We start from the raw sequence: 12544 nt of genomic DNA on the forward strand, positions 1-12544 counted from the left end.
TACCACTGAGCACCAGGGAAGACCCGGAAATCGTTTACAATCCACACTATATGATGGGAATTTTTAATATTGAGACAGATGAATCCATACGTTGAAGTCTTATGAGAATGTTTGTTAACTGCTGAAGCTTTCTAGTTGAATCAAGGTACACTTCCAAGCTGTTCCATTTAGTCGCTCAGTCCTGTCCGACTCTTTGCGACCCCATGGACTGCAGCCTGCCAGGCTACCCTGTCCATCACCAACTCTTGGAGCTTGTCAAACTCATGGCCATCAAGTCAGTTGTGCCATCCAACCATCTCATTCTCTAACATCCTCTCCTCCTCTTGCCTTCAATAGTTCCCAGCATCAGAGTCTGTTCAAATGAGTCCATTCTTCTCATCAGGTGGCCACAGTATTGGACTTTCAGAATCAGCATCAATCCTTCCAATGAATATTCAGATCTGGTTTTCTTTAGGATGGACTCGTTGGATCTCCTTACATTCCAAGGGACTCTCTCGAATTTTCTTCAACATCACAGTTCAAAGCATCATTCTTGGGCGCTCAGTGTTCTTTATAGTCCAAATCTCACATACATACATGACTACTGGAAAAACCATAGCTTTGACTAGGCGGATCTTTGTTGGCAAAGTAACGTCTCCGCTTTTTAATAATGCTGTTTAGGTTAGTCATAACTTTTCTTCCAGGAAGCAAGCGTCTGTTAATTTCATGGCTGCAGTCACCATCTGCAGTGATTTTGGAGACCAGGAATATAAAGTTTGTCACTGTTTGCAATGTTTCCCCACCTGTTTGCGCTGAAGTGATGGGACCAGATGCCATAATCTTAGTTTTCTGAAGGTTGAGTTTAAGCCAACTTTTTCACTCCTGTTTCACTTTCATCAAAAGCCTCTTTAATTCTTTGCTTTCTGACATAAGGCTGCTATCATCTGCATATCTGAGATTATTGATATTTCTCCTGGCAATTGGAGGAGGCAATGGCAACGCGCTTCAGTACTCTTGCCTGGAAAATACCATGGATGGAGGAGCCTGTTAGGCTGCAGTCTATGGGGTCTTGAAGAGTTGGACACGACTGAGTGACTTCACTTTCACTTTTCACTTTCATGCATTGGAGAAGGAATGGCCATCCATTACAGTGTTCTTGCCTGGAGAATCCCAGGGATGGGGCGGGAGGGGGGGGGGGCGCCTGGTGGGCTGCCGTCTGTGGAGTCACACAGTCGTACACCACTGAAGTGACTTAGCTGCAGCATCAGTTCCCAGCAATCTTGATTCCAGCTTGTGCTTCATCCACCCCAGGATTTCTCATGATGTAGTCATGTAGTTAAGTAAGCAGGGTGACAATATACAGTCTTCACATACTCCTTTCCCTATTTGAAACCAGTCTGGTGTTCCATGTCCAGTTCTAACTTGCTTCCTGGCCTGCATACAGATTTCTCAAGAGGCAGGTCAGGTGGTCTGGTATTCCCATCTCTTTCAGAATTTCCCACAGTTTATTGTGATCCACACAATCAAAGGCTTTGGCATAGTCAATAAAGCAGAAGTAAATATTTTTCTGGAACTCTCTTGCTTTTACAATGATCCAACAGTTCAGTTCAATCGCTCAGTTGTGTCCTTGTGACCCCATGAACCGCAGCACGCAAGGCCTCCCTTTACATCACCAACTCCTGGAGTTTACCCAAACTCATGTCTATGAGTTGGTGATGCCATCCAACCATCTCATCCTTTGTCGTCCCCTTCTTCTCCTGCCCTCAATCTTTTCCAGCATCAGGGTCTTTTCAAATGAGTCAGCTCTTCACATCAGGTGGCAAGTATTGGGAGTTTCAGCTTCAACATCAGTCCTTCCAATGAACACCCAGGACTGAACTCGCAGTCCAAGGGACTGTCAAGATTCTCTATCTCCACAATCCAAAAGTAATTCTTTGGTCAACTTTGTTTATGGACCGACTCTCACATCTCTACCTGTTACTGGAAAAACAATAGCTTTGACATTAGGGACCTTTGTTTGCAAAGTGATGCCTTTGCTTTAAAATACACTGTTTACTTTTATGATACCTTTCCTCTCAAGGAGCAGGCTGTCTTCATTTCCTGACTGCAGCCACCTTCAGCAGTGAGGCCCCGGCCGCCTCACCCTCCCACTGTCCCCACGCAGGCCTGACTTCTCTCAGCCACTCGCCCCTGACCGCTGGGTTCCGCTCGGCCCGCCTCCAGGAAGCTCCGCCTTTTCACTGCGCGTGCACACAGCGTCACACACCCGGAAGCGGAGAGCGGCGAGCGGAGGTCTCAGCGTAAAATGAATTTCTTTCTTGTCAAATTTTCTTCTGATAGTTAGCTTTCCTCTGTAATGTGAGTTGAGGGTCGCTATTGAATCTAGATTCCCGCGGCCGTCCCACCACCCCCAGCAAATTCAGATGTTCCTGTGTGGCGAAGAGGCGCCTCCATTTTGCTTTAAATTCGCTCTGAAGCGGATGCTTGCGTTTGGTCCCTGAGACGCTTCGTTTCGCACCACTTTGCTGCTGAAAACCAATTTCTGAGTTCAGTGACCCCTCTGCCCTTCCTGCACCACGTGAAATTCTCTTGGGCGATGTGGGTTTATTCGCTCCGCGGTCCCCAGGCTCGCGCTCTCGACCCCTGGAGGCCGCGCCGTCCCCCGCTCCCGGAGAAGCCCGGTTGTCTCCCCGGTCCTGGGATTCTGGAGAGCCTCCCTCCCTCCTGAGACTCCCAGCCGCTCAGTCGTCGCTTCTCCTCGGGCTGGTAGTTCTGCCCCTCAGGCATTCCTTTCTTAGAGCGTTATCCCGACTCCGTGTGGGTGGAGGTGGCCTGACCCAGCCACGTGACACCCATGGTTCTGTGTCCCAAATACCACACTCTGGAATTTGGCTCTTGAGGTTGGGTGCTTCTTATTCAGTCGCCATCGCTGCAAATAGGAGGGTCAGGAGAAGCAGAGAGAGACTCCGAGAGAATTAGAAATTGAAGAAAGCATGATGGAGAAACGATGGCAGCGAAGAGGATTGGTGAGGAACTTGGGAAGAGATAGCAACATGAAAGAGCATAGGCCTTTAAGGTAACGGTGGGTAAAGGGGAGAAGTTTAGAGAAAATCAAGGTCTCCGGTATGTGTGCAACATAGGGAGGTGGTGTTGAGGCCAGGGATGCTATCCAACCATCTAATCCTCTGCTACCCTCTTCTATAGCCTTCAAGGAGGAGGGGCTGTAAATCTGCGGTCCCAAAGAGGGGGACAGGGGAGAGGCAGTTCATACAGAGACCCCGGAAAGGGGATACAAGTGTTGGAACCTTGATCTACAGACAATATCCTGCTGGCAGAGAAAGGGGACTCCTAGTGAATGGAACCAGCGATGCACTTTATTTTCCTGGGCTCCAAAAGCACTGCAGACAGTGACTGCAGCCATGAAATTAAAAGACACTTATTCCTTGAAAGAGAAGCTATGACCAACCTAGACAGCATATTAAAATGTAGAGACATTAATTTGCCAACAAAGGTTTATATAGTCAAAGCTATGGTTTTTCCAGTAAGGTATGTATGGATGTGAGAGTTGGATCATAAGGAAAGCTGAGCGTGGAGGAATTGATGCTTTTGAACTCTGGTGTTGGAGAAGACTCTTGAGAGTCCCTTGGACTGCAAGGAGATAAAAAACACTCAATCCTAATGGAAATCAATCCTGAATATTCATTTGAAGAATTGATGCTGAAGCTGAAGCTCGGATATTTTAGCCAGTTGATGCAAAGAGCTGACTCTTTAGAAAAGACCCTGATGCTGGGAAAGACTGAAGGTGGGAGAAGAACGGGACGACAGAGGATGCGATGGTTGGATGGCATCACTGAGTGGGTACATATGAGTTTGAGCAAACTCTGGGAGTTGGTGATGGATAGGGAAGCCTGGCATGCTACACTCCACGGGGTCGCAAAGAGTCCGACACGACTGAGCAATTGAACTGAACTGAATGATTCGAGGAGCTGAGAAAGAAATTGAGCTGAAAGGAAGCATTGTACTTGGAGGTGCCAGAGAGTTGGGAGGAAGGGAGGGCAGAGATGGAGGAAGAAAGGCAAAATTACATGGAGATTTTAGGTTATCAGGGAGATTGGAGAGTAAGGATCTTTATGGGGAGCAGATGGCAGAGAGAGGCAGGATGGGCGTCAGGGAAGAACTAGACAGGAGTACAGGCACAGCAGGAGAGCAGAGAGGAAGAGGAAGGGAGATGGAGAAAGAAATAGGGAAACAGATAAACCCAATGAAGTGGAAACTAGTGTGCAGGTGGCGGAGGTGACTAGATCCAGAAGAGTGCTGAATCGATTGGATAAGGATTATTAAGTCATAATACATTGATTTTTAGCTTTACAGTCAAATAAATTTAAATCTTCCTTTAAATTATACAGAGGAAGATGAGAATTTCTAAACAGTCTTTAAGGCTTATGGGTGTTATAATTATTTGTATTGAAGGATAAAATCCATGTGCGGAGTCTGTTGAACTGGGGGTGACTTGACTCAAGGCAGTGACTTGACTCTCAGAGGTGAGTCACCTGCTTCCCTTTTCTGGTGTGGAGTACAGGTTGTGGGAGAGAAGTGGTACAAGAATTGACAGACTCTGTTACTACATAGTACCATTTCAAGGAACTTTAAACATTCTCTTAGTGATGGTTTTCCATTTTGCTTTCTCCTTTGTTTACATTTAATTCTTTTTGTAGCTTGGGTTAAAGATTAGTTCATTTGGTACCCACTTTCTTGTCAACTATTTGCTTCTGATAAGATTTCATGGTCTCCTATAATTAGTTCAAGTCATTCTTTTCTAAAGATGCTACATTAACAGTTTTTTCTTTCACTTTTAACCGACATTTTTCAATGAAAAAATTTTTAATAAGCCGATTAACTTTAGGTTTGTTACACGTTTATTTGAGGCCCTTTTGCTGTCTTCTCTTTACATTATATCTTGGAAATGTTTTTTGATAACTAATAAATAGTTGTAGACTATTTTGATGAGTACTTAGTAAGGATGTCAGTGATCTTTTTTTTATTGAATCAAGACCTAATTTAAGCAGGTAGTATGATAGTCCATTTTCCTCTCTTTTATGTGGTCTGGTGAATAGTGAGCTATGAGTTGATCTGATGATGTTTTCTCAGGTCCAGAATCTGAGCAACAGTGACCCCTGAAATGATTGGCCAAATTGGGTGTGTGACTGTGTGTGGCAGTCCTTGGAGGGAGTTGCTACTTGTCATTAGAATTTGAGGTGAATCAGTTTTCCACAATGCAACAAGGACAACAGTAGGATGGAGACAGGAACATAGGCTCAGAGTCAGAGAGAATCATGAGCCATCTTCTGTGAATAAAGGTCAATGTGAAGCGACGCCTCCCACCTCCACTGGCTTCCCTGTGTCCTCAGAGCAGCATCCTGACTCCTCAGGTCGCTGCCAGTGTCTCCAGTCTCATCCTGGGAGCCGACCCCGTTCTCATGGTCAGTCTGTCCTGCTCACATTCACTTAGTCCTTGTTCATAGACACCGAGACCTTCTCTGTCTCGGATCTTAGTTTTTTCTCCTATCTTTGGTTGTTATATCACTGTGGCTCTTGCTCTTTCTGTTTCTTCAGGTCTAGGCCAGAGAGGTCTCCCCATCTCCTTCTGATATTTGCTGTCATGTTAACCAGATTTACTGCTTCTATATTAATCACGTTCATCAGAGATGCCTTTCTTCCTTAATTATTTGTAATCTTTCCTCTTTTCCCTTCATTGAAGGATGCCCCGTGTTCCTCTTCCTCCCAGGATGCTTACAGCATCTCACTCTGCTGGTGAGGACTGGGAATGTGGGTTCGGCTGAAGAATTCTGAGGGGAGACCGAGGGGACAGGGTAGGTGATGATGGTTGCTATATATGTTCTAGATGTTTCAAGTCTAATTGATCCTTACCCCATGTGGTCACTTCATTACTCAAAAAAAAAAAAAAAGATGTGAGGAATCCTGAGAAGCCCCATAGATCTAGTGTCTTGAGGTGTCCCCATGTTTTAGTCCGCTGTGTCACTCCTCACTGCAGCCCCCAGGTCTTCTAAGCTCTGTCCATCCAGGGACCGTTTGCCATGTTGGACAGTAGCTTTGCCTTCCAGCAGTTCATCTACTCAGAGCGGGGGATGCTGAGTTTACTGTGGCTAGAGTGGCCAGAAGGTATGGAAGTTAAATGCATATGAAGTAAACACCTCCCCATCTGACAGCTGCACACCCTCTTAATGACCTGAGGTATCTGCCGGTGAGCTGTGGCCGTGGAGAAGAGGAGCCAGTGAGATGGGACCTCTCTCTTGTGACTTCTTTACCAACCATCCCTCAACTGCATAAAGTCCACAGCAGCTGACAGGTTTTCCCAAGAGAACCAAGTCTTTGTTTCCATTCTGAATGCTCAGTGTTCTTGGATTTACATCTTGGGCGCGTTTCTGTTGCAATGTCCATGCCCAGTAGTCTCTGCTCTTTAGCCCTCTTGTTCAGCCGTGCCAGGAGAAGAGGCAGTGAATAGGGCGTCGAGTTAGCTGAGGTGCCCCCTTCTGCGATGTACATGAGGCCTTATCAGGAGGGGAGTGTGATGCCAGGGAAAGTGTGGGAAAGTGCCCGTGTTGTTCTCTGTGCTGGAGTTGACCATCCTGAGTCCCTCCTGGGACAGTGGGCACAGAGGACTGTCTGTTCCACATGGTGAGGTCCTCCCTGTGTGTGTGGTTGGGACACAGGAAGGGGCTGTGTTGACTCTAAGCATTAAACAGCATGTTTTCCACTTTCTTGACACCCCTCTGAAGACTCCTGTTACCTGAGGACGCCCAGAAGAGGAGGGAGGGGAAAAAGCAGGAGTCAGGAATGGCTGTTTCTCAGGTAAGAAATATTTCTTATTGTATTTTCAGTTGATTCTCAGTCTGTCCTTCCTGAAATACCTGTCTTTGGACTCGCTAATCTTCTCTGACTCTGGAGTGTCCTGTCTGACTCCTGTACACGCACACTCACCCGGGGCCTTCCCTCAGGGCCTGTCGTCTCCACTTAGATCCCGTCTCCCCATGACCTGGTGACCTGTCCCTTGTGAGGAGGCTCCCCTGGGCACCGTCCTGGGCAGGGCTTCTCACCCACGGGTTGGAGACGGGGTCTCAGTGCTCTTGGGCAGCAGGGATTGCTTAGGGTCCATCTGGATGCGATGTCTGCTCTGTCAGCCGGGGTAAGGAAGCTGCAGCTGGATGTCAGGTATTAACATGCACAGTATATTGTAAAATATGGATAGAGGCCACTAAGGCGAAATCAGTTCTGACTTTGTGTAGTACATTTAAAAGTAATTGAGCCTCCTTGAAAATCTTAAGGATTTGGGAATGGAATGGAAAGTTCAGAAAGAGACTTCGAGGCTAGGGTATGTTTCATTATACCATCTAATTGAAACTATGAAATCAACATTTTTTAAAAATTTATTTTCTGGCTACACGAGTCTTAGTTCCCTGAGTAGGAGTTGAACCTAAAGCCCTGCAATAGAATATGAGTACCTAACCACTTGACCTCCAGGAAATTCCCCAACTCTTCTAATCTCAATGCAATATTTTGTTCATGGAATAAAAAGATAAACTGTGGCTTTTGTTAATAACTGGATACCTAACTTTAAGGATTAAATCATTTTACTATTTTTTAAATATATTTATTTGTTGTACTGGCTCTTCACTGCTGTAGTTGCTTTTATCTAGTTCTGTGTGGTGGCCACTCTCTAGTTGCAGTGTGTGGGCATTGTGGTGGCTTCTCTCATCTTGCAGCACAGGCTCTAGAGGAGGCTGACTTCAGTAGTTTCACCTTCTGGGCTCTAGAGCCTGGCTCAGAAATTGAAGCTCATGGACTTAGTTACCCCTTGACATATGGGGTCGTACTAGAGCAGGGATCAAAGCCGTGTCTCTTGCACTGGCCAATGGATTCTTTACCACTTTGCTACCAGGGAAGCCCTCATATTACCTTTAAATATAGGTATGTTATAAAGATTGTAGTTGGAGTCTTTTGTATGTTACTTTATGCTTATACTACTTTTTATTACTTTGAACTAGTATAAAATAATGTTAAGGACTCCTCCCAGTACAGTGGAGAAGAATGTACCTGCCAAATTAGGGTGCACCGTTCCACCCTATGTCCAGGAAGATCCCTCAAAGCCACTAAGCCCATGTGGCACAACTACTGAGCCTGTGCTCTAGAGCCCGGGACCATCACTCCCGGAGCCCCCACACTCTAGAGCCTGTGCTCCGAAACAAGAGAAAGCACTGCCGTGAGAAGCCCGTACACTGCAGGAACTGGAGAAAGCCCGCTCACAGCAACGAAGACCCAGCATAACCAAAATAAATAAGCTTTAGGGAAGAAATAGAATGTTGACATACTTACTGAAGTGCAATTGATTCATTTTTAATGTCCCAGAGATGCGGAAGTATACATGATTAAAATGTAAATGGGAGTGTCATCCCAGAATGTGTCAAAAGGCAACTGTTTCCAGAAGAGAATGGCCACCCACTCCAGTATTCTTGCCTGGGAAATCCTGTGGACAGAGGAGACTGGCACCTACAGTCCGTGGGGTTGCAGACTTTGACATGACTGAGCAACTGATCAGCAACCTCCACACTCAGTCAAGTGAGCTCTTAAAAACAAATCTAAAAAAAAAATCTAAGTGTCTAACTTTCCTCCGGCAGATTCTTCAGTGGCTTCCAGTAGCTTTTGGAATAAAGTCCTAAGTCTATAGACCTTGCAGAACCTTTCAGAAATCAGCCTCTACCTGGCATCACCCCTCTCTATTCCCTACATTGCAGTCACACTGGCTGACTTTCTGTTCACTGAATATCTTCCTGCCTCAGACTCAGCACACAGGCTGTTTTCTCTGTTTGCCTCACTTTTCTATTTCCCATGTTGCTAATCCTAAATGTTTCTTCCTCACGGAGACCTTGTCTGAGTTCTCGATGTAGGTCAAGACTTTCTGTTAAATCTTCCCTTAGCACCAGGCCTTTTTCCGAGCACTTATTACAATAGTAATGTTAAAATTATGGTTGTAATTGGCTGACTGGCTGGCAGATTGTAAGCTCCACCATGTTCACGGCTGTATTCCAAGTTTGGGGTACAGAGTTGTTGCTCAGTAAATTTTGATTCAATGAAAGAAAAAACTATAAAGACCAGTCTTCCTTGTTTCAACCAGTTGTGTGTTTACATGTGCATGCATGAATGCCTGGTTATGTAACTCCATGGTTTTATTACAATAAATCTATCAGAATATTACTTCCACTGAATTGATCCTTATACCTCTTACTTCTACTTTTGTGTGAAAATAAGAACCATTCTCACGACTGGTTGGTGAGATGTGTTTTCATTTCAGATATAGTTGACCATCGAGATGTGGACATCCAATTCATTCCAGAAGAGTGGGAGTGCCTTGATCCTGCTCAGAGGGCCTTATACCGGGACATGATTGTGGAGACCTATAGGAACCTGCTGTCTGTGGGTGAGGATCATTTCCCTGTGAAGTTGGAATCTGGTTTGGGGCATCTCTGCATTTCCCTCTGTGCTTCTTGTGAGCTCCTGTTTTGCTTGACTGAGTTCACAGCCATGTTGATTCAGAGGTGAAAAAGCTCATGATTGGCATCAGTATAAGCTTGTCTTTCCTTCTGGTGATCTGCCCACTGTGTGATATACAAGGAGTTTTTCCACAGCTTGAGCATTTGTAAGTAACCCTGATTTCAAACTTTGAAATATCCAAATCCCTTTTCCTTCTCCTGTGTTCTTGGTTCACTAGTTCTTCGAAAGTAATTACATATCTGCATGTGTGTGTGCTCAGTCACTCCAGTCATATCTGACTCTTTGGGACCCAATGACCATAGCTCTCCAGGCTCTTTTGTCTGTGGAATTCTCCAGGCAAGAATACTGGAGTGGGTTGCCATCCCCTCGTCCACGGGGTCCTTCCCCATGCAGGGAACAACTGCATATTCATGTATATCATGCTGTACCCTGTGCATTCAGAAGAAGGCTAATAGTAAATTAATTTGTGAAGAGTTTTTCTGTCTATAATGTCCTCACTTCTTGGCTGATAAAAGAGCTGCGATTCTACCCCTGCCATTTCAGGAGATGGGTTCAATCCCTGGTCTGGGAAGATCCCACATGTCACAGAGCAGCTAAGCTATTGTACCACAGCTACTGAACCAGCACTCTAGAGACCGGAATCTGCAACTACTGAGCCCACAGGGGACAACTTCCAAAGCCCATGCACCCAAGAGAAGCCACAGCAAATGAGAAGTGGAGCGCTGTAACTGGAGAGTAACCCCCACTTGCCAAACCTTGAGTAAAGGCCAAGCAGCAATGAACACTCACCATAACCAATATAAATAAACGAATAAACAGAAGTGTTGAAAGTAACATACATTTAGTTAAAAAGGAGAGGTTGGATTTTGGAAGAAGCCACAGTACATGGCATTTCTTCTGAGCAAGAATTTCTGTATCTGATCTGAATCTCACCTCTATTTTTGTAGCAGAGGAAGATCCCTGGACTGTGGAGAATGAGGTGCAAATGTCCGGAAACCTGATGAGTTGTAAGGTATTAGTGTGATCAAAGGTCAGATCTCACAAGGAGAGGAAGCCACACCATTCATAGTGTTTGGGAAACTCCAAATGGGATGTTCTGTGGGAAAACACGTGTTCAGTGTTTGTGAACTCTCACAGGAGATTATTTTTCTCCCCAGCTTCCTCCTACATTCTTTAACATGTGAAATGTATACCACCTTCCAGTGGTGCCGTGTCGCTCAAAGACACAAAGGCAGGGTCTTTTCTTTTTGGCTGTACTGGGTCTTTATTGCTCTGCATCATTTTCTCAATTTGAGGTGAGCAGCAGCTACTCTCTAGTTGCGGGGCACACAGCTTCTCATTGCAGTGGCTTCTCTTGTTGTGAAGCACTGACTCTAGCCTGTCCATCACCAACTCCCAATGTTTTCTCAAACTCACGTCCTCCCATTTGGTGATACCTCCCATCCATCTTATCCTCTGTTTTTCCCTTCTCCTCCTGCCTTCAATCTTTCCCAGCATCAGTGTCTGTTCCAATGAGTCACCTCTTTGTGTCAGGTGACCAGACTATTGGAGCTTCAGCTTCAGCATCAGTCCTTCTAATGAATATTCAGGACTGATTTCCTTTAGGATTGTCTGGTTTGATTCTCTGTCCAAGGGAATCTCAAAAAGTCTTCTCCAACACCACAGTTCAAAAGCATGAATTCTTCGGCACTCAGCTTTCTTTATGGTCCAAATCTCACATCGATACGCGACTACTGGAAAAACCATGGCTTTGCCAAGAAAGGTCCGTCTAGTCAAAGCTATACTCAGACCTTTATTGGAAAAGTAATGTCTCTTCTTTTTAATATGCTGTCTAAATTGGGGATGGTCTTGATCACTGCCTCCTGTACAATGTAACAAACCTCAGTCCTTAATTAGTTTGCACTCTATCAGATCTAATCCCTTGAATCTGTTTGTCACTTCCACTGTATAATCGTGAGGGATTTGATTTAAGTCATACCTGAATGGTCTCGTGGTTTTCCCTACTTTCTTCAATTTAAGTTTGAATTTGGCAATAAGGAGTTCATGATCTGAGCCACAGTTCACTCCCAGTCTTGTTTTTCCTGACCACATAGAGCTTCTCCATCCTTGACTGCAAAGGATATAATCTATCTGATTTTGGTATTGACATCTGGTGATGTACATGTGTAAAGTCCTCTCTTGTGTTCTTGGAAGAGGGTGTTTGCTATGACCAGTGCTTTCTCCTGGCAAAACTCTATTAACCTTTGCCGTGCTTCGTTTTGTACTCCAAGTCCAAACTTGCATGTTATCCATGTATCTCTTGACTTCCTACTTTTGCATTGTAGTCCCCTATGATGAAAAGGACATTGTTTCTTTGCTGTTAGGTCTAGAAGGTCTTGTAAGTCTTCTTAGAACCATTATACTTCAGCTTCTTTGGCATTAGTGGTTGGGGCATAGACTTGGATTACAGTGATATTGAATGATTTGCCTTGGAAACGAACAGAGATCAATCCCTTTATTGTTTCTTATGTTTTTAAGATCTTTGGGAATATTCATAATTCTTTTCAGGATGAGTATGAGTTCAGTATCGTATCATGTGTTCAACATGAGACAGTTTATTTATGAATTTAATTATTAGGATACTTATGGTTCTTTGTATCTTGCAGATATGTCTCATATATATATGATTAAGAAATTACAAGCAAAAGGAAACAGTGGAAAAGGGAAATTATTCAAAAACTGATGTTTGGAAGAGACAAAAGCCATGAAATCAAAGATGTTTTCCTCAGGAAGATACAGGAAGCTATGCATGATTTTGAGAGTCTGTGGACAGATAATGAAAGAAATGACAAAGGAATGTCTATAGCCCATAACAAAAATCTCACTGATGAAGAGATCATCAGAGTAGAAATGGTACAAGAAATAAGCCTGTTGAAAGGCATGAATCAAGCTTTCAAGATGAATTGCAGATAGTTCAATCTGAAGGAACAATATTTGAATATAGTCAAGTTGTGACGAG

The 12544-nt window shown here is 44.6% G+C and overlaps 1 protein-coding gene across 1 annotated transcript in view; it reads left to right on the forward strand.

Annotated features, from left to right (window-relative positions):
• Positions 1–12544, forward strand: part of LOC136161647 (zinc finger protein 665-like) — a 224826-nt gene that overhangs the window by 138612 nt on the left and 73670 nt on the right. The window lies entirely within an intron of this gene.

Source organism: Muntiacus reevesi, chromosome 2 (assembly GCF_963930625.1).
Source record: "Muntiacus reevesi chromosome 2, mMunRee1.1, whole genome shotgun sequence".
NCBI lineage: Eukaryota > Metazoa > Chordata > Mammalia > Artiodactyla > Cervidae > Muntiacus > Muntiacus reevesi.